Here is a 24,986-nt window from a genome sequence, read left to right as displayed (position 1 = left end):
CTCCACTATGCTGCTTGTTCATCCACCCATTGACCAACATGCCTCTAGCCACCCTAACTCCACATCATGGTGGTACCTCCCTCAGCCCTGCTGGTTCTGCGCCGCCTCCTTTAAGACCAAGTATTTGGCCACTTCCGCCAATGTGCTTTTGCTGCTGCTTTTCTGTTCCTGGAAAATGAAGTACTATTCGATTGCAGAATTGCTGAGTCGAGGTATTGGCAGCCTGATGTCTTATTTTTAGGTGCTGCTGTCATCAACAGGGTCTGAAGTGTCAACAGCTCTGCCAGAGTGAATGAGGGGAAGTTGCAGAATTTTGCAAATATCCTCCCTGTGCCTTCGTAATGGGAACGGTGCATGTCAAGAGGGGAGAGTTGGGATCCAGGTTTTAACCGAATCCTTGGGTCGTAAGTAATTTTGAAGAGAGATTTTTGAACATGATGCTATTTGCTTTTAAAACAGCAAGTTATTGCCAAGTAAGTGGTTGTTGTTTGTTAACACAATTCATACTGAGTTGTAACAGTACAGCATTTCTCCCCACTCAGTTCCAGTGATTCCCTTTCTCTCCTTTTTGTTGTTGGAGGCATTGATGGTTGTCAGGATGCTGGATCTAGTACCGGACATGTCAGGCTCCCTCCACTTCTTACAAGGGTGACGGTTGATGTAGTTTTTGTTAAAACGAAGAAGGGGAATTGCGTGTTGCAACTGAGTCCAATCCTGGCCTTGCTGCCCATGTTAGTGTGGGAGATGGGGTGAGCAGAGTGGTGAATGTACTGGAATGGGTGCGCTGACTGGTTTCTCCTGTTGTCTGCTTACCTACTCCCTCACCTTTCTCTTATAACCATTATCTGAAACCAAAGTAGATATTAGATGTACCTCAGGATGAAGAACGCGCAAACGTACAACTTAGCAGGTTTCAGCCATTTGGCTCCTTGAGTCGATTCCATCATTCACTAATGTCATGGCTAATCTCTTTAAATTCCACATTCCTATCTATTCCCAATAGTTGATTGTATTGCTGAATAAAAATTAAACCACCTCCACCTTATTCAATTACTCTCCCTCCATCATCTTCCGAGGCATTGCTTCAAGGTCACAGAACCCTCTGGAGAAAACATTTCTCCTCTTTGCCATCTGAAAAGGGAAGCCACTAATTCACCCACTAGAGGAAGTATCCTTTTTACCGGTCACCTTGTCAGGAGAGTTTAAGACCTTGTACATTTCAATCAAGTACTGTTTTACAATGGAAACAAGTCCAGTCTGTCCATCTTTTCCTCAAGTCAACCCCACTTGTTCCAGGTATCAACCTTGCAAGCCTCCTCTGAATTGCCTCCACTGCATTTACATCTTCTTTCAAATAAGGAGACCAAAACCATGTCCTGGATTCAAGATCTGGCCTTACCGATGTCCTGTATAACTGAAGTACAACATCCTTATTTTAATATTCAATTCCTCTCATAATTAAAGAATAGCATCTCATTTGCTTTTACTCCGATAAGAAAGAAGGTCAGAATTTCTTTTCTGAAGGGCCTGTCACAATTTCCGTGTTCTAAAATGCATTCCAGACAATAGAAAAAACAAAGCTTTGTGTCATAACATTCCTGAAGAGGTTGGTTAAAAATATCTGAAGAAGCACCCATTAAGGTATGGTCACATAGGAATGTGGCAGTCAATTTGCTGTTCACAATGTTTCACAGGTGATGATTGACCGGTAGATACTGGCTATGACAGAGGGGAGAACTTCCCCATGGTTTCTCCAAAATATGCTACCAGACCTTTCATCTGAGAGGGCAGAGAAGGTCTCAGTCTAATGCCTTATCCAAAAACATAATACTTGGACAGGGTAGTTCTGTCTTGGTACTGGACTTAGTTCAGGCCTAGATTTTGTGTTCAAGTACCTGGAGTGTCATTTGAGTGCATGACTTTCTGACTCTGACAAGAAACTGCTACAGTTCAGCTACATAGATACTGCTGTGAAGGTGAGTGAGATAAATGGCTTCTGTCACTGCTTAGGTACTGGAATGGATTGGGGGGAAAGAAATCAATTGCCATCAATTGCTGTGACCTCCTCCCTCCAGGTTTGCAAATTATTTTCATTCAAAAAGAATGATTGATTCATTCTGGTATGAGCCCTCTCCTTTGGAAGCAGTAACTCTTTTCCCCCCCACATCCTATAAAAGTATCAATTCCATTCTGTATTCTAATTACAAGCGAAGTTAAAGGTTTAGATACAAATAGCACCAGCAAAACTTGGAGCATTGTATTTACCTAATGGGATTTTAACTGGAGAGGCCCTTTACAACAAATATGTTGTAATTAGGAAAGAATAGCAAGTTTATTGCATCATTAATCCAAGTCAGAATCTGGTTGTAGAGAACAAAATATGTAATTATCTGTGAATGCTCTTAATTGGTGCCTTATGGCTAGATTTGAAAATTAAGAAATCTGGGTGGAAGTTAATTGTAGTAAGAGAGAGAGAGAGAGAAATAATATTTTTTCCTTGGAGTTTAAGGTTTTTAACTGGTCATTGTTTTTAGATTTTTTGGGGGTAATCTACACGTTAATTTCCTCTGTTTTGTTCATTATTGATATTCTTGAGTCCTTTAACAAATGTCTACGATTGCCAAAGCAAATCTTGGGACCTGAGACACTATCTAATTTCCATCCTGCTCCCTCCAGGTTTACGTTCAAACCACACAGTAGTGCATTCCTACCTGTATACAACTCCTGTAGTATCACAATGTGGTACAGTGTTCACACTCCCCTGCTCTCTTTGGCGTTAATTGTATGTCTGCTACATACTACAGAAAACCGATTTGAGTAGAAGGGGATCATGAACCTTGTGCTGCTGCAATCCAAAATAAAAGAATGCTATAAAATTGAAAACTGTAAGGAGATTATCTTTTAAGTTGTGTAATGTATAAACTTGGATTGAAGGTGCTGGTGGATGGCACAATGACTCCGTGGTTAGCACTGCTGCCTCACAGCGCCAAAGACCAGAGTTCAATCCAGCCTCAGGTGACTGGCTGTGTGGCGTTTGCAATTCTCCTCATGCTGTGTGGGTTTCCTTCAGGTGCTGCGGTTTCCTCCCACAGTCCAAAGGTGTGCAGGTTAGGTGGATTAGCCATGGAAAATGCAGGGTTACAGTGGATCTGGGTGAGATGCTCTTCAGAAGATCAGTGCAGACGCGATGGGCCGAATGGCCTGCTTCAATACTAAGGATTTCTATGATCCAAAATATTACAGGTTAGGCTCTCCAGTACTAACTGAGTTCTTCAATCTAATTTCTGGTGTGCCCTGGGATTAAACTGTTGCTGTTGTCACTATCTCAATAAAGGAAGAAATATTTGTATAAATACTTTTTCTAAACAGCGATGTTTTGATATAACGTCACAAAACTTGATATCAAACTTTTGGAGAAACTTGAAGTGCTTTTTTTTAATCTAAAAGGTTATAGAAGCAAAGTGGAAGGCCAGGCTTCCCTTGATTTTAATGAATGCCCAGCATGTGGTTTTTCAATGGGGCTGTGTGAGCACTTTCCTACTTCATTCATCAGTCTTTGGTTGATCTTGCCTGCAGCATGTTCAGCTGAGTTGGAGTGGAAATCAGCAAGAGTCCCTGCTTCTCGGTGCTCTGAGTAGCAACCACTGGAAAAGACCTGAAGACAATACTGTAATTGAATATCTTGTCTCTACCTTCCCCCATGCTCCCTCATCGTCAAATAGGTTATCAGCTTTCAAAAATGGCCGGTTGCCTGAGTTTCTGGTGGATGGTGGGACTGTTGAAAATATAACTCGTCATTCATCAGTGTCTCAATAAAGTTGTAATCCATCGTTTCGGTCGCACCTGTCATAACCTCAGCATGTTTTTAAAATTCCATAGTCAATGAAATACTTTTTGTTATTTCAATATTCTTATCTAGTAATCGCAAGGTCCGACAGACAACTCTATAAAATTCACATAGTGAGTGCCACAGGATAGCAAAAAAAATTCTGAAAAGGTTTCACCCTTTTAATTCTAAATCAAAATATTCCCCTCTCACTCTTGCCAACTCCACCCTCTATGTGACAGAAGGCTGGACTTGCAGCCATCAAAAAGTGTACCACATGATTTTGAAGCATGTCCACCTTACATTGATAGATATTTGCTGATGATGAGATATAAATAATCTCCGGCAAAATTTTTCCTGGCTGGGGCTCAGTCGCATCACATTTGATTGAGTGTTCTGCATGTTCAAAGTTGTTCCTTATTGATTTGAAAGGGACCTTGCCATTGAGAGCCCTAACATTTGGCCATTATTTCTGTTTCATCAAGTTTAATTTCTGCTCTTTAGTGGGTTTAGTTTGGTAATTCATGATGTAAAGGCCGATGGCCTGCACAATGTATCTCCTCGCTCCCTTCAGTAAACTCTAGTTTTGTCCTCAAGCAGGATAAATCCAACTACACCATCAGTCTAGTTTCGATCAGCAGTAAAGTGATAGAAGTTGTCATCAACAGTGCGACCAAACAGCTGTTCAGCAATAACCTGCTCAGTGACGCCAAGTTTGGGCTCTGCCAGGGCTACTCAGCTCCTGACCTCATTATAGCCTTGGTTCAAACGTGGACAAAAGAGCTGAATTTCAGCAGGTGAGAATAACTACCCCTGACATCAAGGCCACATATAACTGATGGTGTCTTGGAGGGTTTCATGGTGGTTCAGTGTTTAGCACTGCATCCTCACAGTGCCAGGGCCCCACGTTTGATTCCAACCTTGGGGGACTGTCTGTGTGGAGTTTGCACATTCTCCCTGCATCTGCGTGGGTTTACTCAGATGCTCTGGTTTTCTCCCACAATCGAAGAAAGTGCAGGTCAGGTGAATTGGCCAAGCTAAATTGCCCATAGTGTTCAGGGATGTGTAGGTTAGGTGCATTAGTCAGGGGTAAATTAGGATAATAGGGGAGGGGAATGGGTCTGTGTGTGCAACTTTTCGCAGGTTTGGTGTGGACTTGGGGCCGAAGGCCCGTTTTCCACTCTGTAGGGATTCTATGGTTCGAGGAGTGCTAGAAAAACTGGAATCGATCCAAATCGGGGCAAATGTTTGCTAGAATGCAGCCATACCTCACACACAAGAAGATCATCATGGTTGTTGAAGGTCAATGTTCCATTTTTGCAGGATTTCTTTAGGGTAGTGTCCTAGTCCAACTGCCTTCAGCTGCTTCATCAATAACCTTCCCTCCATCATAAGGTCAGGTTGACCAGAAACTCAACTGGACTCACTACATAAATACAGTGGCGACTAGAGCAGGTCAGAGACAAGGAATACTGCAGCACGGACCTCCCGCTAGCTGTCCAATGGGCAGGATTAACCCCCACGATGGCTCAAAAAGATTTCACTCAAAGTCTTTAAGGAGCTCCAAATTTCTGAGCTTCCAAATCAAATAATAATAAAAATGAAAGAGAAACATTAGAGTTGTTAACAGTAGAAGACATGCAAGAGAAATATTATAAGAAGAAAGGGGTTGGATCTATGTAGATTGATTTAAGGCTGAACTTTCCATGAAATACTGTCCACAGATTACTCCAGTAAACTTTGTTCTATCATGATTGATGAGTGGAGCTCACTTTCATCAATTTCAGAAAAAACAGCAACTTTATTGCCTTCTTTGTGGATGAAGATCGGTATAGCTGGGAATCATTGGAACATAATATTGAAAAGAAACAGCACTTTTAAAAATGGCTGCTGAGTGAAAAAGGAATAATTCACTTCCTGATTCCCCCAAAGCCTGTCCATCACCTGCAAAGCACAAGTCAGGACTGTGATGAAATACTTCTCATTTGCCTGGATGGGTGCAGTTCCAACAACACTCAAGAGGCTTGACACATTCCAGGATGAGATGAAAAGTGTGGAGCAGGTCAGGCAGCATCTGAGGAGCAGGAGAATAGATGTTTTGAGCATAAGCCTTTCATCAGCAATGTCGGAGGAGGGAGGGCAGGGGGCTGAGAGATAACGGACAAAGCAGCCAGCTTGACTTGGTCCACACTTTAAGCAACCATTCCCTCACCACTGATGCTCAGTAGCAGCAGTGTGTGCTATATACAAGGTGTGCTGCAGAAATGTACCCAAGATTCTCAGACAACACCTTCCAAACACCTGACCATTTTCCATCTTGAAAGACGGGGCAGCAGATCCATAGGAACACCATCATCTGCACATTTCCCTCCAAACCAATTACCATCCTGACTTGGAAATATATCACCATTCCTTCACTGTTGCTGGGTCAAAATCCTGAAACTCCTTCCCTACAATCTCTCCGTCAATGTCAGCAAAACGAAGGACCTGGTCATTGACTTCAAGAAGCAAAGTAGAGCGCATGTCCCTGATTTTATCAATGGAGCTGAGGTAGAGATGGTCGAGAACTTCAAGCCCCTGGGAGCAATGATCGCCAATGATTTGTTCTGGTCCATCCGATTCGATGCTACAGAGAAGAAAGCACACCAATGACTCTATGTCCTCAGGAGGCTAAGGAAATTTGGTATGTCCCCAAGGATTCTTACTAATTTTTAGAAATGCACCATAGAAAGCATCCTATTTGGATTAATCACTGTCATATGGCAACTGCCCTTCCCAAGACTGCAAAACACTAGAGTTGCGAACACAGCCCAGTCCATCACACAAACCAAGGGAAAAAGTGAGGTCTGCAGATGCTGGAGATCAGAGCTGAAAATGTGTTGCTGGAAAAGCGCAGCAGGTCGATTCTCCTGTTCTCTGGATGCTGCCTGACCTGCTGCGCTTTTCCAGCAACACATCACACAAACCAGCCTTACATCCATTGATTCCATCTATACTTTCCACTGTCTCGGGAAAGCAACCAAAATAATCAAAGAACCTTCCCAACCTCTTCTGTAAGGCAGAAGATATAAAAGTTCGAAAAACGTATGAATAGATTCAAGAACAGCTCTTCCCAAGGCACAGTGGTTCGCACTGCTGCCTCACAGCGCCAGAGACCCGGGTTCAATTCCCCCCACAGGCAACTGTCTGTGTGGAGTTTGCACATTCTCCCCGTGTCTGCATGGGTTTCCTTCCACAGTCCAAAGATGTGCAGGTTAGGGTGAATGGGCCAGGCTAAATTGCCCATAGTGTTAGGCGAAGGGGTAAATGTAGGGAATGGGTCTTCTGAGGGTCAGTGTGGGCTTGTTGGGCTGAAGGGCCTGTTTCCACACTGTAAGTAATCTAATCTAAGTAATCTAATCTAATCACTGTTATCAGATTTTTGAAAAGACCTCTTAAACGTTAATTCTAGTCTCTCTCTCTGCAACACTGTATTCTGCGCTCTGTTGTGCCACATTGTACCATACTAAGTGCATCAATCTGCCTGGATAGCATGCAAAACAACACTGTTCACTGTATCTTGATATATGTGACAAAAAAATCAATCAATCAATAAATCCAAGGGCATTATGGGTCAATCTAGTGCATATGGCCTGCAGTGGTTAAACAAGGCAGCTCACCACTGCTTTTTCAAGTATAACTAAGGACAGTGAATAAATGCTGGCCCAGCCAGAGATGTACACAAGAGAATACTAAAAGTTGAAGATGCAACTGTGTAATCAGAAATCATGTTTGGGTTAATTATGATACTCAAGTTGAGAATGGATTGATTCGTCAGGGAATAGGAGTGACATTTGTAGTTGTGACGGATGATAATGGTTTCACTCTTCCCAATAGTTAATTGGAGGGAACTTTTGCTCATTCAGTAATAAGTTTCAGATATGCAATCTGATATCTTGAGCATGGTGATGAAGATGTGAGAGATGATTGGAGAAACTCAACTGGTCTGACAGTATCTGTGGAAAGAGAAATAGAGTTAATGTCTGGGTCCAGTATGACTACTTCAGAGTGTGGTTGAAGGTACAGTTGCATGCTATATGTGAAAAGGGATGATAACATTGGAAAGCATCATGTAGATGAGGAATAGAAGGGGGTTAAGGTTCATTGTTGGTGGGGGAGGGGTTCCACCAACAATAATGGCACAATTAGGAAACAAAACCATTCCAAGTGAACCTGTGGCTATGATTAGATAGATAAGAATGGAAATAATCAGTTTGTTCAAAAGAAAAATTGCATGTTAATTTAGACCCCTCAAATAGTTTTTTTTTGCAAGTCAATTCTGACTGAAGTCAAATTGCTTTAAAATAGAGTCTGATGTCGATAATGAAACATTACAACTCTGGAAGTGCTAATTACTGCAAAGGTAGTAATTGATTTAGGCTCCATAATAAATGGAATTCTTTACTTGAACCTGTTTACAGTCTGAAACGTGAGAATACATTTTAAGCTTGTTTGAGAACTGATAGATCAATGTGTTGAATTGTACAAGCGTAAATATCTTGCACCATTTTACATGTAACGATCTGATATGATTTTCATCACTTCTGCCTTGCCCCCCGCACCCCACCTGATTTTATAATGGTTCAGGCCACGTGCTAAACCGTTGCCAATAAAGGGTCCACTGAGGTTGGTTATTTGACATTAATCCAGTTCGTTGACAGTGTCAAAATTCATCAACTTTCTCAGAATTGACCTGGTTAATAATTATAAATTGAGGAGAAAGTGAGGTCTGCAGATGCTGGAGATCAGAGCTGAAAATGTGTTGCTGGAAAAGCACAGCAGGTCAGGCAGCATCCAGGGAACAGGAGAATCGACGTTTCGGGCATAAGCCCTTCTTCAGGAATCCTGAAGATTCCTGAAGAAGGGCTTATGCCCGAAATGTCGATTCTCCTGTTCCCTGGATGCTGCCTGACCTGCTGTGCTTTTCCAGCAACACATTTTCAGCTAATAATTATAAATTATTTGGTTACGTATCCTGTTCTACTGTGTGGAGCTGTGCCAACATGGAAACATATTCATATCATTCAGCAAAGGATGCCCAGGAATTTGATCAAGGGTGAAAATTGAATGTGAAAGTAAACTAACTTGAAATATCAAAACACATTTTTAAAAGTTTCTATGACTTGCTGTAAAAGGAGATGTGAATAAAATGTTAGCCCTTTAAAAGCAGGGATGGCTGACATTACAATGGGAATTAACAAATGTGAGTGACATTAAACAAATATTTTGCTTCTCTACACAAAGACAGAAATGTCGGAAATAGTGGGAAACCAGTAATCTAATTAGATTAGAGTACTTACAGTGTGGAAACAGGCTCTTCGGCCCAACAAGTCCACACCGACCCGCCGAAGCGCAACCCACCTGTACCCTTACATTTACCCTATACCTAACACTACAGGCAATTTAGCATGGCCAATTCACCTGACCTGCACATCTTTGGACTGTGGGAGGAAACCAGAGCACCCTAATGATGGTTAGGAGCCTAATGTAATCAATATTAGTAAAATATTGGAGAAATTAATGGACCTGGAAGCCAGCAAATCCCCTGCCCTTTGAAGTGGACACCACTTCGACTGGGGCAACACATCCATCCTAGGACAAACCAAACAGAGACACGCATGAGAATTCCTAGAAGCATGGCATTCCAACCGGAACTCTATCAACACACGCATCGAGTTAGATCCCATCTACCACCCCCTGAGAAAAATAACAGGAAATGACATCGCCACAGGAAATGACATCACCATAAGAAATGATATCACCAACCCAAAGAAACCCAAACATAGAAAGCAGGAATTATCAGCAGTGCTTCGCCCGGAGGCCCACTGAAGATGTTGCCTAGTATGGTGACAAAACGTCTGGAAATGAACCTTCCAGCTCAGCGAGCAAACCTAAATCCATAATTCCTCATTCCTGATGAAGGACTTATGCCTGAAACGTCGACACTCCTTCTCGGATGCTGCCTGACCTGCTGTGCTTTTCCAGCACTACACTCTTGACTCTGACCTCCAGCATCTGCAGTTCCTCCCTTTCTCCTAGGTAGCAAATATAACCCTGCTGTTCACAAAAGGAGAGTAAGAGAGAAACAGTGAATTATATGCTAGTTAACTTGACATCAATGATCAGGAAAATGCTGGAATCTGTTTTTCGTACTATGGTAACAGGGCACTTAGAAACTCAAAATACGATTGGGCAGATGCAAGAGATTTTATGAGGAGAAAATGGTGTTATCAAATCTTTTTGAGGTTTTTGAAGTTGACTGGTGGAGTGGATAAGTGAGATCAAATGTGTAAATATTTATGTAAATACAAATATTCAGGTTTTCAGGCACCTTTTAATAAATTGACATGAGAGGTTATAAGACTAGATGGAGATTGATTAATTAATAGGGTTAATACATTAACATGGATTGAGCATTGGTTAATGGTAGATATAAAGAGTGGAATAAATAGATGATTTTCAGGCTGACAGATTGTAACAAGAGGGCTGCTTAAACAAGCTGCTAATTAGACGTGGAAATCGACAAATAGAAAGTTGGAGTTTGGCCATACAAAACTAGGCGGGAAACTAAGATCTGAGAAGAATGAAAAGTGGGTTGGAAAGGAGTATAATCCAGATAAGTGAGTGGAGAGAAAATGGCTTCTGGAGGATGATGGGGAGAAATGTAAAATTATCCATTTTGTAGGATGAACAGAAGTCTGTTTTTAAATAGTGATTGTCGAACACATTGGTAATCAGTGAGATTTGACTCTTGTCATACACAAATTGCAGAAAATTAACGTGCAGGTATGTTGAATAATGGAAAGGGAATTGCGTATTATACCTTTACTGCAGAGAGCTGGAGTATTGCAAGGCAGTTTTACTGTAATTATGTTGGTGAGATCAGGGCTGAGCACTGTGTACAGATTTGGTCTCTTTGCCTAAGGAAGCTTACATTTGCGTGAATGGGGCTACAAAGGTACATGAGATTATTGAAAAAGCTGTTTTAATGAAGAGAGATTGAGTAGAATAGGAAGATACTTTCTCGAGCCTAGAAGATTGAGAGGTGATCTCATTATAAAGATTTCTCATGGATTGACAGGATAGATGCTGAGGTACAATTTGCTTTGGCTGCAGAACAAGGGATTATAATCTCAGAATTGTATATACAGTACTCCATTATTTTCCTTTCTTTATGTATTGTGAGCTAAGGTGGGAAGATACTGCTCTGAATGCACAGACTGTAAAGATATGCTTGCAGTTTTAAAGATCATGTTTATTCTAGCACATTGGGTCGTATATGCAATGTTGTCTTTTCCTGGAACCGTGAGAGCAAAGGCAGACAGAATGGAGCCAAAGGTTTCTGAACTAAGGCGGTTAACAACAATGTTTTGATTGGCTCCTGCCCATGATTTGTCTGGGGGAAGCAGCAATCTAGCCTGTAAAGAGGAAACATCAAAAATCTACCCCTCACACCATCCCTGTTTAGAGATGTACCAGAAAATCTCTCATTACAGTTATAACTAGAAAGCAAAATACAGTGGATGCTGGAAATCCGAAACACACAGAGAAAACTGAAGAAACTTAACAGGCCCGGGAGCAACTGTGGAGCGAGAAAAACAGAGTTAATATTTCTAGTCTGGTATGACTCTTCTTCAACCTGCTGAGAATCCCCTGCTTTCTATGTGTTTGTTTCCCATCACAACCAGCTGGCTTCCTCTCCACTTCCAGTGGAAATCCCCTGTTGAAGAAGGAATAAAATATCTCTAGAGACATCGGAAAGAGGAACTTTTAACCAGTGAGTGGTGTGCCACCAACCTTGTGTCAACATCAAAGTACTGTATTAAAAAGAAACAAAAAGAAAGCAACTGAATGAATTCTGGCATCTGGATTGGTGCTATCAAACTGTGCTCTTTTCCACCCTTTATATCCATGCATTGTCTGTCTAATGTGTCTGCCTGGATGTGAATGGGGAATTTAAGAAGGAGCAGAGTTTTTAAAATTGTGTGGAGTTGTAAATTAGCAAATAGGAAATATGAATTGTTATTGGTTAAAGGTAATTTGTACATAAATTACCGTGCTGCCCACGGCATGGTAGCACAGTGGTTAGCACTGCTGCTTCACAGCGCCAGAGACCCGGGTTCAATTCCCGCCTCAGGCGACTCTCTGTGTGGAGTTTGCACATTCTCCCCGTGTCTGCGTGGGTTTCCTCCGGGTGCTCCGGTTTCCTCCCACAATCCAAAAATGTGCAGGGGTTAGGTGAATTGGCCATGCTAAATTGCCCGTAGTGTTAGGTGAAGGGGTAAATGTAGGAGAATGGGTCTGGGTGGGTTACGCTTCGGCGGGTCGGTGTGGATTTGTTGGGCCGAAGGGCCTGTTTCCACACTGTAAGTAATCTAATAAATGAATTGTTACTTTCTCAAACACGTAAACCTGGTGAGCATTGTCTTTTAACCTGAGTTTGTTAGTCAGGTAATTTAAGATTGCTGGATAGCTTGACTGCATTTTCCATATTTGTGATAACTGTAGGAACAGAGGGAATTGATTTCTAGTGCATTACTCCATTTGTCAGGACATGATAAGGTGTCAGTCATTTATGTATGAGGGGAGGAATGATTTCTCCATCCAGTGGACAGTATTCTCTTTCTCAGATAGTTCAATATGTTCAATTTTGAAAGTATTCAAGACAGATCAGTCCGTCTTTTTCTTAGATATTACAAAAAAAGGAAGTATGGTAAGAAAGAAGAGTTAATGTTCTGGAAGGCCGGCCTGATCAAATTAAATGATTGAAAAGGCTTGAGTGGGCAATTGGATCTTTATAATAGAAAAGTAACAACCCAATTTCATTTAACCTGTTTCTTTGAGCTGAATCAGTTGAGACCATAAAATGTAGGAGCAGAAGTAGGCCATTCAGCCCATCAAATCTGCTCTTCTATTCAATGAGATTATGGTTGATAATAATCCTCAACTGCACTTCTTCTGTCTTTTTCCCTTAATCCTTGATGCCCATGCTGATTAAAAATGACTATCTCAGCCTTGAATATACAGAATGGCCCAGTCTCAACAGCCTTCTGTTGTCACGAATTCTATCAATTCATAACTCTCTGAGAGAATAACTTCCTTTTCATATTTCTCTTAAATGGTGTGACCCTTTAGTCTGAGATTATAACCTCCAGTCTTAGACACTCCTACAAGGAGAAACAATCTTTCCTCATCTACATTAAGTTCTCTCAGAATCATGTATGTTTCATTAAGATCGACTTTCATTCTTGAGGATTGACCCTCAGGTCAAACTTGGTCTCTGAGTAAGAAAGGCCAACATGTCACTGAACTCCAGTGCTAATGCACATTGAAGACTATACTTGAGGTAACAAGAATTCTCACTCTATTTCATATTACATCTCACCAGAACTGGTTTGTACTTGCTAGTGTTGGATGTCTTGTGGAGGGTGATGGGCATATATTAAACAAGTGAAGATTGACCGACTGTTTCGAAAGTTGGAATCCCTTGTGATTCTTCTTAAAATTTACTTTTTTTTAAAAAAAGGTATTGTTAGTTCCATGATATAACTCCACCTTATCTTTATATTGTCTGTTGGTATCGCTGCTGAACAATGCATTCCACTTATCCCAGCATTCCCTTGCTTCCAATCAAAGGCTTCTTAACCTGAAGTTACCTTGATTCTACTCCTTTGGAATTCCATCTCTGAAATATTTTGTACGATTGAAAATCTTCTTATAAACTCACTTGTCCAATGAAACTTTCTTCACTCCTCTAGATATCTCCCTTTTCCCTAGGTGCACATTTCCTTTAAGGGATCCTTGGAGTAGTTGGCTGAAGTTGCTATCATTTTGGGCATTTTCTTTGCGTTGTCCATACTGGAGGCCCTTTTGAATGACTAGTTAAGTTTACCGCAATGTCACCTTGTATTTCCACAGATGTACCAGAGGAGAACTTGAAGCTTTCTTTAGCATATTACACTTCACGGGGGAATCTGCATTGTAAGTAATTTCTTTACTTAATGCCACATGTCTCTGAGGCCTTTGAAACATGCTGATCAATTGGAAGAATGGCAACAGAAGTATTCTTGAGTGTCATGCGTAGGGTTGCCAACTCTGGTTGAAGTTTTTCCTGGATATTTCATCATGTGATGAACAAGCTCCGTTCCCTAAACTCCTGCTTTTGGTGTCCATCCTTGTTGCGCTGTGTTCTGATTAAAATGCAAACAGACCCTTACTTGATTGAGTGAATCACACAAACAACTGTTTAGCCTATTTTCAAATGTTTTTATAAACAGTAAGCAAAGTAGTACGTAGTAGATGGGAAAAGTCCATTCTTTGGCACTTCTGTGCAAATTCTCCCAGTTGCTTGCAACATAGAATATAATTGTGCAACATTTACAGCATAGAAGAGGACAATTAGGCCTTTCTTATCTGCATTGATTCTGTAATAGAATAGGTCAGCTTATCACATTTTCCCAGCTCTTTCCCTATGCCTCTACTTTTATTTCTCTCTTTAGATTTTTATCCAATTCTTTTTGAAAGCCATGACCTAATCTGTCCCTACCACACTCTTGAACAGTGCATTCCAGATCCTGACCACACTCTACATAAAATTAAGTTTTCTCATGGCATGGTGGTTCTTTGTTGCTCTGTTAATATTGGTGCTGTATAGTTCTTGACCCTTCCATTAATGGGAACAGTTTGTTTCTATCTGCTCTTCTTAAATCACTCATAATTGTGAACACATTTATTAGTCTCTTTATAAGGAGAATAATCCCCAGCAACTACAATCTTAAATATATTATTCAAGTACCCCATCCTGTGGACCATTCTAAGATCTTCTGCCTAAAGCCTTCACCATCTAAGTGTGCTGGCAGAATCAGACACCGTACCCTAGAAAACCATTTTTTAATTCCTGGAGTTGCCAGGGTAATTCTGGAGAGTTGGCAGCCCTGGTCAAGAGTTGAACATATTTGAGGGTTAGAAAGGCAAATACTGTTTTGAATCTTTGCATGAACAAGAGCAAAGTGTTGGGTACACAAGTTATCATTGCGCATTACTTTCTTGTATATTCCTTTGTTCTGAAATCTATTAAGGAAGAGTAGGATAAGTCAGCCCACAATGCTCAAACTTTGAAGATCTTGTGTTATGACTCAGTTTTGGTATACCTTGAATGCCTTGTTGACACTGTGAAATTTCTCTCTATGGATGTGTGCTGTTGTAAAGGGCCCTTGTTCACATGTCAATGTGGTGAAGCCTTTAATCAGTTGCCAATCACACTCTCTATCGCTGGAAAAGGAGAAGAGCATTTGGATTGGAAAGATGCGAATGTTTAATTTGTTTGAACAAGGTTTTGTATTGTATTGAAGTAGACTACATTTCATTCTGTGTCTTGTTGCTTTTTGATTGATTCCTTTTGCCTGGAATGAATATTCTAAAGTCTACACAAGAATTTTGCTGTAAGTTGACAAATAGTGGATTTGTTTTATATTTTTATCTTTAGAAGGTTTGCAGATTCTTGAAGTGTGATATTTCCACTGGCTAGAATTTTCGTGGTTGTTGAATAATGAAGTACTAAACTGAGATAAAGACAGACAAATACAAGCAATTAGCATATGACTGTGTGGCTTGGTGAGAGTGAAGGCCATTAATCTGCTGTTGAAATGTTTCTATGGGTATGGCTCACCAAACTAAAGAGTTAAGTGCTGCGGGTGATGGAATCCTTACTCCACTGTTAAGATTGTCACACATTGAGATGATTTAGAGAACTGTATGAATTCATGTAAAACTCCGTTATCTCACTTTTTCGATTAGAATCAATCTAAACATCATGGCATAGACAGAGAACACAGGGGGCTAACACCTTCAACATATTGTCTAGCTATCACCATTGTTAACAGCTAACCCGAGAATGCAACTTTTTAAAAAAGGTTTTGTGATTTACACATGAAAGGAGTGAAACTATCATGGTATTCAAACAGATGAAAGACTTAACAATCAATTTTTCAATGTATAATTTCAGTTACATCACACTGTAAATTTTTGCTATAAATTCTGTGTGTTAGGATTGAGTGCTCCACTATCACCTGATGAAGGAGCGATGCTCCGAAAGCTAGTGTGCTTCCAATTAAACCTGTTGGACTATAACCTGGTGTTGTGTGATTTTTAACTTTGTACACATTGAGATGATTTTGTCAGCAGAGCCACTTTCTCGATCTATTCTTCTCTGATAGGCAGGAGACTCTGAATAAATATATCAGTGCCGACAGCCTCCATTATTTCTGGCAACATATCAACACTGTATGTGTGAAGTCCCCACAGTCATCAATATAGTCCAGCAGCTAGATATGAGCCAAATGAATGCTTATCTTTGCTTTGCTTTGGATTCTGCATAGTAAGATAAATAAAGGGGGGACCAAGGTGTTTCATATGTATTGTGGACAGGGAAGGAAAGGGATATACTGGCAATTGGAGGGTGTGTGCTGGTGTCAGGTAGTGGAAGGCAGTAGAATGTTGGTTTATTGTGAAAATTCCCAGCACAATCTGTTTCTCACACCAGAAATGCTTCCAAGTTGAAGTGGGAAGTGGAGGAATATCGTTTCTAATTAAAGCATGACCAGATATGAATGATCAGACATCGTTTTATACTGCTATTGTTGTAGCAGAAGTAGGCCATTCAGCACTTTGAGATTTCTCTTCCATTCAGTGGCTGACTTCGTAATCCTTAACTCCACTTTCCTGCCTTATTACCATAAACCTTGATTCCCTTTACTGATTTAAAAATCTGTCTATCTCAACCTTGAACATACTTAATAACTCAGCTTCGATAGCCTCCTATGATAAAGAATTCCACGGATTCACTACTGTCTGAGAGAAAAATTTCGGCTTCATCTCTGTCTTAAATGGGTGACCCCTTATTTGGGATTATGCCCTTTTGGTCTACCATGACAAATCCCACAAGAATCATGTGTTTTAATAAGATCTCCTTTCATTCTTCTAATCTTAAATGAGTGCAAGCTCAACATCTCCTCATCAGAAACTCCTTCCATATCCAGAATTTAAATGCTCTATTATTGCATTCTTTAGAATAATCTACAATATTTTCCCAATGACAAACATTCAGCTAACTGGTCTTTGGTTTTTTTTTGTGTATTGGCAATTCTCCAACACTCTGAGACTTCTCCAAGATTTAAGCATGCTTGAAAAATTACTGCCTGTGCATTCACTATCTCTATATCTACTTCCTTTAAGATCCTCGGATGCAGCCCATCAGGTCCAGGGGACTCAGCAGCCTTTAGCCACACCAGTTTCCATAGCACTTTTTCTGTAGTGATAGTTTTTTCCATCCCTCCCCTGTTTTGCCCCTTGATTGTTTAGTATTAATGCCTTCTACCGTGAAGACAGATGCAGAATATTTATTCAACTCGCTTGCCGTTTTCTGTTTCCCCATCATTGCTTTTCCAGCTTCAATCTCAAAAGGCCTATGTTCACTTTGTATTCCATCTTCCTTTTGACATATTTAAAGGCGATTTTCATGCTAACCATTTTGATGTGTCTGGATAGTTTACACTGAAAGTTCTTGTTTTAACTTTCTCGTCCTCAGAGTCATAGAGTTCTGCAGCACAGAGACAGGCCCTTTGGCTCAAATAGTCCATGCTAATTTTTCCAATCTGTATGAAAATTAAAGTTAGCTATAGTTAATATATCAACTTTTTTTACACGTCCTTATCCCTTGATTTTTTTTCAATGCCCTACAGTATGGCTCTTGATAGGGGGCCTACAGATTACACCAACCAGTATTTTGTTTTCTTCCCCTTGTCATTCCTTATTTGCATCTTCTGATTCAATATCATTTCTTGTTCCTTATTCCATTTCGTACTTACTTTTTAAAATGTTTATATGTTCTGTGCCTTCCTGTTTCACTCTGGGAATTCAAATAGTATCCTCGTAATACTGCCATGTCCTTCAACTTCGTAAGCGTATATTGCCTTCTCCGAAACCCCCCTGCCCCAGATTCATTTGAAGCCCTCTCTACAGCCCTATTTATTCCACTTGCAGGGACATTAGTCTCAGCACGGTCCACGTGAAGCCCCAGCCACAAAAACAGCTCCAATATCCGGTGAACTGCAACCCATTCCTCCCAGACCAATATTTCAGCCTTAACTCCTTGTTTTTTTATTAAAATGATGAGTAAACGTTACTGTGCTGAAACAAAGACTTCAAAATGCAAAAATGTTACCATCCTAAAGATGTGCTCGAATGAGTCAAACAGCCTAGTCTTGCCCTTGGTCCTTATGTTTTTGTGCAGTTTTGTCAATGTACTTCTCTGGATAGATGGAGACAGTTGAGTCAAGATTAGGGTAGTGCTGCAAAAGCAGAGCAGGTCAGGCAGCATCTGAGGAGCAGGAAATTGAAAAGCCCTGCTCCTTGGATGCTGCCTGACCTGCTGCGCTTTTCCAGTACCACTCTAGTCTTGACTCTGATCTCCAGGACCTGCAGTGCTCACTTTCACCTAGATGGAGAGAGTTGACCCTGTGAAGACCTGAGAACTGATTTGTGCCTATACCTATTAGGGAGGGACCATAGGGACTTGGTAAGAAAGGGTGGAATTAGAAATTGAATAAAGTAATGGCCAATTTATCCAAAATAAGTTAATGTGTTAAATTAACTTTTACTTTTTAAAAAATGCACATAGGTCATTTATTAACCTTATTAAGATTTAAGAAACAATTTATTGTTTGCTTTAATAAATTGTGCAAATTTTGAAACTGCAATTTAAAATTAGCAACAACAGAAGGTGATCTGACTAGTTGAGTTCGGGCTGTGCGCTTGATGCTGCTGCTGAAATCAAAGATGAAATGTTTGATTAAAATTGTTGATTTTGGTGTATTTACAGGACCTTGCCATTTCATCCGAAGGTTAGACGGGTTAGGATGTTCATTGAGCACATATTTTAGCCTGACAATTATTTGAATACAGAGACAGTGTTACACTGTCAGAGCTGCCAGCTTTTAGATGAGTCCTATTTACTCGCCAAGGTTTGAACAAGGACCCCATTGCATTTGTGAAGGAGATCCCAGGGACTGTTCCCTCAATGCACTGCTCAGGATTAATCAGAATAACTAAAACCGATCGTTTGGTCAGCTAAACATTGTCATTTTGCTGATGTGCATTTGCATCGCAATAGTAGCTGCACTTCAAAATGCACTTCACCAGCCATTTAGCTCTTTGGAATGTCATCAAGAATGTGTGAAGAATCCAATCAATGCTAGCTCTTAAATCAGTCTTATTATTGAAACATTATTTACAGAAGATCGAGATCAAATAGATGTCAACGAATATAATTAACCTTCTCACCTGATTTAACATTTGAGTTCTCGTATTTGAGGGATGATGGTGCTGTGTAATGGAACACTTTAATATCCAGTACCATCATTGAACCCTCTTGGGTCAGGTACACTTAATTGTAACATTTCTATTTCCCATAACAGCTGTCTCTTTTTCCTAACAGAGCGAAAAGGCTAGTCACATCCAGCTTTTTTTGTTATATATTGGGGAAAGCTGTCAGTTAAGCAAATTCAGGACCAGGATATGTGCTGGGGTAGAATCCCAGTGAGTTGTACTCGGCCCTATTCCATCTGTTTTGAAGACGGGGGTTGGGGGGATGTGGTTTAGACTAAGAGAGGAGAGTTTCTGAGGTGCCTTTCTTGCTATTGCAGTATATGAGCCCTTGGATATTGTTTGCTGTGAATCAATGGGAATGGTTTCAACACCACTGCAGAAACAGATTGGTCTTTATAGTATCAGAATCCCCATTTCTCAGCCAGATGACCAGGATGAGGTAAGTTTTGCGGATGGTGGAGTTATTAAAAGTCATAGAGAACATGGCAGCAGCCTCCTATCCACAAGCATTTTGCTCTTTTTAAGATGATCAATTTTGTGAAGTTTGGGTGCCTCACTGTGGAGAGGTAAGATATTTGATCAAGATATTTAAACTGGGTTCCCAGTGCACAATTGGGAGAGCAGTTTAATTTTGACAGTCAGTGTTGGGGTTTCCCAGAGTTTGGAAAACCTGACATTAAAGGTTAGCCAGGAAGCATTTCAGGTGAGTTTAGGCAGGACAGCAGGCGTAGTTAGTTCCCATCCTTGGTCACTGTGCACCCATACCTTAATAGCTTGTTTATTTCTATTTACATCATCAATTCATCTAACTTATTAGTAGTGCTTTGGGTATTCAGATATAGTGCCTTTGATTTGAACTATTTACTATTTTTCTCTGTCATGAATACTCTATTATCACAATTGGGGGGTTATTTATTCATTGGCTGAATGGTTGGTTTACAGTACAGCATGATGCCAACAGCATGAGTTCAATTCCTACGCTGGCTGAGGTCAACATGAATGTTCCACCTTCTCAGACTCTCACTTTGCCTGAGACATGGAGTCCTTCAGCTTAAACTACCACCAATTGTTTCTGTCTCTTTTAGGGTGCACGGTGGCTCAATGGTTAGCACTGCTGCCTCACAGCGCCAGGGACCTGGGTTTGATTCCAGCCTCGGGCGACTATCTGTGTGGAGTTTGCACATTCTCCCTGTGTCTACGTGGGTTTTCTCTGGGTGCTCCAGTTTCCTTCCACAGACCAAAGATGTACAGGTTAAGTAAATTGGCCAAGCTAAATTACCCAACATGTTCAGGGATGTGTAGGTTAGGTACATTAGTCAGGGGTAAATGTAGAGGAAAAGGGTAGGGGAATGGGTTTTCGGAGGGTTGGTGTGGACTTGTTGGGCTGAAGGGCCTGTTTTCACACTGTAGGAATTCTATGATTCTAATGATAGAGCAGCCCTGAGCCCATGGCAACTTGACCTTTATTGTGACCACCATTAAACTTTCTGGCCTTGTTGACATAGAATTTTACCTAAATTTTTACACAAACCTTGACTTTTCTCTTCAGATTTATAGATTTACCTTCCCAGTTGTGAGGGGATTTTCTAGCATAGGGATGCAGTTATATTGGAGCAGGACTAAACCATTCTGCCGCTCAAGTCTGCTCCACCATTGTGGATCATGGACGAGTATCTCCAGCAATATGATGATGTCATTAGCAATTGGAATCTTATCAATTGTAAGAACCATATCCTTTAAGTTTTGTGGTTTTTAAAACTGGCTTTTGTCAATTGAAATGAGAAAGAACTGCTCTGAACTGGTAACTGTATGGTTTGAAAACACGTAACCTGACACCCATGGCAATTGTAGTGTTTGACCAAGCAGTAAATGACAAATTGTAGCCAAGGGGTTGTGTGTTCCATCTTGCCTCTTTGTTCTCTGCAGTCAAAACGCACTTTAAACCTGAAGGAAAACCTTTGCCTTTTGCAAATCAATGGAAACATTCAGAAGCCAGGAAGGAATTTTCAAATCAGCAAGAACCAACTGAACAGAATTTGTAGACAAAGGCCATTGAACTGTCTTTCCAGTTTGATCTCTGTTCATCTTTGTTCCCTGTCTGCATGTCTGTCCACTGTGGGTGTTTAAAGGGAGTCAGAAAGGGCATGACAGTGCTATATGCGGATGGTTTATCCCCACTTACCGGTAGGTGTAACAGACCTGCACCTGGTCTGTGCTTACTATCAACATCTGAAAATCTGAAAATCAGGTAAATTGGGTAATTTTGTGTTCTTATATTAAAACTTTTAACTTCTGGGACAACTCTGGGAATAGTAGGGCTTGGTTTGAGTGCTGTAACCCAGTGCGTCATGACGCCTGAATGATTGAACTGTCAGCTGCTGTGAGTTCCCGAAGCCACCAGATTCTCAACTTTCCAGTAGTTGGAGCAGTGCTACCCCAGCCTTATCCCACTGTGCCCCCACCTTGGCGCTTCACTGTTGCTGAGACTGCAGACTTGTACGAGAAGGAGGGAGGGTGCAAGCGTGGGAGGAAACAGCTGTTTAATCCGTAAGTTAAGAACACCTGCCTTCTCAATGTATTCTTAAGGCCTGGATTCAAGTCTTCAAGATTTAGCATTTGGGTTGCAGCAACAGTTTTATTTAAAAAGTGAAATACTAAGGGGCTTTGCAATTGTTGGCACTTGGTTGGAACTCCATGGCAGCTGTAGCTACTTGGAGGTTATGATCCTAAAATTTTGGCTGGTCACCCCTCTTGTGTCGTGAGCAATAGTTTGGAATGACCTGATGTTGAGTACACTCTGTTCGTAGTTTCATAGTCATAGGAGCAGGAGTAGGCCATTTGGCCCGTCGAGCTTGCTCTACCATTCACTAAGATCATGGCTAATCTATTCATTGTCTCAGCTCCTTCTACCTGCATTATTCCCATACCCCTTAATTCCCTGACCATGCAAAAACCCATCCAACTGTGTCTTGAATATATTTAGTGAAGCTGCCTCTACTGCTTCCTTGGGTAGAGAATTCCATAGATTCACTACTCTATAGAGTATTCCATAGATTCCGCCTCATCTCTGTCCAAAATCTTCTCCCCCTAATCTTGAGACCATGTTCCCTAGTCCTAATCTCACCCACCAGTGGAAATTACATGCCGGCCTCTATCTTATCTATCCCTGTCATAATTTTATATGTTTCTGGATGGTCCCCTCTATTCTTCTAAATTCTAGCGAGTACAGTCCCAGGCAGCTCAATCTCTCCTCACTGGGTAACCCCCTCATCTCCAGAGTCAACCTAGTGAACCTACTCTACCTCCAAAGCCAGTATATCCTTCCTCAAGTAAGCAGACCAGAATGCACACAATACTCCAGGTGCAACTTCGCCAACACCTTGTACAATTGCAGCAGAACCTCCCTGCTCTTAAATTTAATCCCTCTAGTAATGACAGCCAGTACTCTGTTTGACTTCCTGATTACCTATTGCACCTGCAAATCAATTTTTAGTGATTCATGTACGAGCACTCTGAAGTCCCTCTGCACAACAGCGTGCTGCAATCTGCCACCATTTAAGTAATACTCTGACCTACTAACTTAACTTCCAAAGTGGATAACCTCACATTTACCATCCATCTGCCAGACCCTTGTCCACTCACTTAACCTGTCTAAATCTCTCTTCAGACCCTCCACATCCTCTGCACAGTTTGCCTTTCCACTCAATTTATGTCAAATGTTACACCCTGTCTCCTCTTCCAAATCATTTATGTATATCATGAATAGTTGCGGGCCCAATACTGACCCCTGCGGCGCCCCACTCACCACTGATCTCCAACCAGGGAAGCACCCATTTATTCCAACTCTCAGCTTTCTGTTGGTTAACCAGTCCTCTCTTCATGCTAGTACATTCCCTGCAACTCCTTGCATTCTTAACTTATGGATGAGTCTTTTATGCAGCACCTTATCGAACACCTTCTGGAAATCCAAGTATACAATGTTCACCTGTTCCTCTCCATCCACTGCAGTTGTTATATCCTCAAAGAACTCCACTAAGTGTGTCAAACATGGCCTTCCCTTCCTGAATCCATGCTGCGTCTGCCTGATGGAGCCTTGACATTCATGTTGCAATTCGTGGTTGCACTCTGTGCATCAATTTCAGTCTCAATCCACAATGTAAACACTGCAATGGTGTTTTAATGGCTCAGAAATGTATTTGAAATGTTCATAAATATTGCTCAGAAAGCTTGATCGTAGGGCAGCACAGGTGGCTCAGTGGTTAGCACTATTGCTTCACAGAACCAGGGTCCCGGGTTCAATTCTATCCTCGGGTGAATGTCTATGTGGAGTTTGCACATTCTCCCCATGTCTGTCTCCGGGTGCTCTGGTTTCCTGCCAAAGTCCAAAGATGTTCGGTTAGGTGGGTTGTGGTGTTACAGCGATAGGGACGGGTCTGGGTGGTTTGGATTGGTTTAGACGTGATGGATGGAAAAGCCTGGTTTCACACTGTCGGGATCCTTTGGTCTTCTGGACCCAATCAAATGTGAAAGCACTCTGATAGGAATATGCAAGAAAAACAAATATTGAGGCCATTGACTGCCAAGATATTTGGATGTTAATGTACAATGGCAATGCTATAAAATGAAACGTACTGAAAATACTCCAGTCAGGCAGAGCTCATGTTTCTGGTCAGTGACTTCACGTTGAAATCGCAAAAGATATAGAGATAACAGTAATGAAGAAAGTGCAATGGCAAGGAAAGCATAAAGTGAATATCTTGGAGAGTGGAAAGCAGAGCAGGTTGAATGACAAAGTAGGTGATGTTGAAAGCCAAGATAGTGGGAAGAGGAAAAACAAAAACCAAAAGAAGATGTAGAGAAGAAATAAAAGTAACGCCTCTGATAACCCAACTATATACCATTGAAAGTATTAAATCCTTTTTGTTTGATTTCTTTGCACCATTGCTCAGTGGTGATCAAACATTTCACTTACAATCTGACAGGGGGTGGAAGAATCATCCTCCATTTAGTAAATGAACTATACTTTGCCATTTTCAAGATGATAAATTCCAGAAGCAGTCGATGTCTGTGCAATGTTGATGCATGCAGTGTGTGTTGCTTACTATCAGAATGGCTTTTGGTCTGACTGAATACTCAGAAAACCAGGAGACTACTGTTGATGCCCAAATAATGATCAGTGCCATCCTAGAGGCATTTAGCTGTAATCGCATCAGATTCTGTGGCATTGCAAGAGACAAATTGGCTGTTGATTTTTCATTTTAGTTTTCTATTTATTGTTGACTTTGTGTGGTTGATGTCTCATCTTGTCTCATTTTGACTCATCTTGTCGCTCGCTCTTGCTTTCGCTCTCGCTCTTTTCCCATGTGTCCCTTTCATCCTTCCCTCCTGCCTAAGACAATAGAGCAGATGTGAGAGTTGTCAGACTGCACTGTTACCCAGTAGTCGTCGTCTATGTGTTGTCAATAATCAGGTTTCCCATAAGACATAGGAGTGGAAGTAAGGCCATTTGGCCCATCAAATGGGCGGCACGGTGGCACAGTGGTTAGCACTGTTGCCTCACAGTGCTAACCACTGTGGCAGGTTCAATTCCCACCTCAGATGACTGACTGTGAGGAGTTTGCACATTCTCCCCATGTCTGCGTGGGTTTCCTCCAGGTGCTCCGGTTTCCTCTCACAGTCCAAAGATATGCAGGTTAGGTGAATTGGCCATGCTAAATTGCCCGTAGTGTTAGGTGAA

General features: G+C 41.2%; 1 protein-coding gene across 15 annotated transcripts in view; it reads left to right on the top strand.

Moving 5' to 3' along the window:
- The window catches only part of pknox2 (pbx/knotted 1 homeobox 2), a 479,880-nt gene that overhangs the window by 94,044 nt on the left and 360,850 nt on the right, over window positions 1-24,986 (top strand). For 11 of the 15 annotated variants that reach the window (XM_087976462.1, XM_087976456.1, XM_087976470.1 and 8 more), the window contains exon 2: window positions 13,784-13,846. The exons of 2 other annotated variants lie outside the window; for them this stretch is intronic. The gene's annotated coding sequence lies outside the window, so the exon portion shown is untranslated. Of the gene's footprint in view, window positions 1-280; window positions 405-13,783; window positions 13,847-24,986 lie in introns of those variants that run through there. 2 more of the 15 variants (XM_087976464.1, XM_087976459.1) reach the window with 2 other exon arrangements.

This window comes from Chiloscyllium plagiosum, unplaced genomic scaffold (assembly GCF_037043375.1).
Source record: "Chiloscyllium plagiosum isolate Xiang-an unplaced genomic scaffold, Cpla_swu_hap1 HiC_scaffold_29, whole genome shotgun sequence".
Lineage (NCBI taxonomy): Eukaryota > Metazoa > Chordata > Chondrichthyes > Orectolobiformes > Hemiscylliidae > Chiloscyllium > Chiloscyllium plagiosum.
This window is presented reverse-complemented; position numbering and strand designations above follow the sequence as displayed.